Raw genomic sequence first — 2394 nt, 5'->3', positions numbered from 1 at the left:
CACCGCGGGTCCTGGTGTGTCCGCTGTGCCGTGCGTGTGATCATTGCTTGTACAGCCCTCTCGCAGTGTCCGGAGCAAGTATGGTGGGTCTGACACACCGGTGTCAATGTGTTCTTTTTTCCATTTCCAGGAGTGTATTTCGTGTAAAAGTTCCACTGAAGGCCATATACTGAACATAGAACAACTCAAGGCTTAAGGCCTGGATAATAAGGATTTCAAACAGAGGAAAATCTCCCTTTTTTTAAAAACAAGTTTTAAACAAAGCAATCTTGAAACCTTGTTTTAAGTTGGCTGAAGGCCTTATGTTAAAATTGAAACAAACTAAATTAATGGATGGCTGAAGGTCTTGCACGGTACTTCAGACTAAAAGAATATCACAGTCTAATACTACAGAACAGTGGTTCTCAGAAGTGTTCCAAGGGTCGGCCCGAGGAGATAACTCTAAGTTTAGGTGAGACAGGCAGCCAATAGTAAGACTAAATAATCGGATGGAAACCCAACCCAGGGTCGCCTGAAGGGTCGACCAACAACCTAATCAATTCCCTTCCGCCCGACTAATGGCACGACAACGGAAAATATCAGCAAAGACGAAGATATTGGCAGCACTACGTCTTGAAAATTGACGTCTAAATACTGTCAAGGCACGATAACCACTCAAAATATCATCAACACCAAGGGTGTCGAACTACACGCCTTGCCAGACAGCATCAACATGGCGAGGAATAACACACTGCCGGAAAACTACGCTAACGACCAGGGCAGGCAACTGGAACGTTAACGGCCACAAGGCAGAAAATAGCGCTGGTGCACTTCACTAATAAGTAACAACCATGTATGACGGTAGTATCTGTTCCCGAAAGAACAGTTACCGTGGATGACCATGCAGCTTTGCTAGAAATGAAATGATAATTAAATAGACACCCTAGCTGCATACAGGCGTTGATGTACTTCATTGGGGACATGTTGAAAATGTGTGCCCCGACCGGGACTCGAACCCGGAATCTCCTGCTTACATGGCAGACGGTCTATCCATCTGAGCCACCGCGGGCACAGAGGATAGTGCGTCTGCAGGGACTAATCCCTTGCACGCTCCCCGTGAGGTCCATATTCCCTACATGTCCACACCACTACATTCGTAGTGCGCCTAATAGATGTTTGCCCATCATTAGTCCCTGCAGACGCACTATCCTCTGTGCCCGCGGTGGCTCAGATGGATAGAGCGTCTGCCATGTAAGCAGGTGATCCCGGGTTCGAGTCCCGGTCGGGGCACACATTTTCAACATGTCCCCAATGAAGTACATCAACGCCTGTATGCAGCTAGGGTGTCTATTTAATTATCATTTCATTTCTAGCAAAGCTGCATGGTCATCCACGGTAACTGTTCTTTCGGGAACAGATACTACCGTCATACATAGTTAAAATATGGCTTCCCGGCCATTGACCTTCTTGTGCGAACGCACACGCTATGCCCGAACTCGTACGGGACTTGGTAGATTAATCTGCCACGAGTAATGAGTATGATGGGCAAACATCTATTAGGCGCACTACGAATGTAGTGTTGTGGACATGTTGGGAATGTGGATCTCACGGGGAGCGTGCAAGGGATTAGTCCCTGCAGACGCACTATCCTCTGTGCCCGCGGTGGCTCAGATGGATAGACCGTCTGCCATGTAAGCAGGAGATCCCGGGTTCGAGTCCCGGTCGGGGCACACATTTTCAACATGTCCCCAATGAAGTAACAACCAATAAAAACACCATACAGGAAGACGGCTGCAAAATTTCGCCGACTCCAACACACCATACGTTGCTGCTTGCGGGAAGGACCAAGAAAGCAACAACCGGCAATGAACGAAGAGATGTCACAGCAGTTGAGGTTTCATAACAAGTTAATTGAGCACTTAACTTCAGTGTCCAGGTTCGGTGGGCGACGAACTTTGTAGCTCTCGCAGCTAACGCCTCACAAATCCGACCGCGCATGCACGCCGCCATCGGCCCCAGCCTTACCTCGCGCCGTGGAGACTTCCTCGCTTCTCTGTCCCAGCCGACTGACTGCCACACACATATAGCGGTCACACCAAAGATGGTACAGCAGTCCTAGCATCGATAAGCGCTGCTGCTGCCACTGACAGAGGCAAGTCAGCAACTCACTATGGTAAACTCACGGAGAAATAAGACGCCACTCTATTGTGACAAAATGCCAAAGAACAAACAGCATGAAGGCGAGCCGGCTACGGCTTCGTTGTTATATTTTTGTTTGTAATGTGGTGGTAGTTAGTTAGTCCAGACCAACACACACGGCGTGCGAGATACCTTTACTCTTTGGTGAAACAGTTGCAGTATGGTGCCATGCAGATGTTCTGGCATGGCATCCATACTTTCAGACGACTAGTTTGC

General features: G+C 48.5%; 1 non-coding gene across 1 annotated transcript; it reads left to right on the top strand.

Annotated features, from left to right (window-relative positions):
• Positions 1-1194: 1194 nt before the first annotated feature.
• Positions 1195-1269, top strand: Trnat-ugu (transfer RNA threonine (anticodon UGU)). Its single transcript has one exon. It is a non-coding gene; the product is annotated as a tRNA-Thr (tRNA).
• Positions 1270-2394: the final 1125 nt, after the last annotated feature.

Source organism: Schistocerca nitens, chromosome 9, assembly GCF_023898315.1.
Source record: "Schistocerca nitens isolate TAMUIC-IGC-003100 chromosome 9, iqSchNite1.1, whole genome shotgun sequence".
In the NCBI taxonomy this organism is placed as follows: Eukaryota; Metazoa; Arthropoda; class Insecta; order Orthoptera; family Acrididae; genus Schistocerca; species Schistocerca nitens.
The sequence above is the reverse complement of the archived record's forward strand: the minus strand, read 5'-3'. Positions and strand labels throughout refer to the sequence as shown.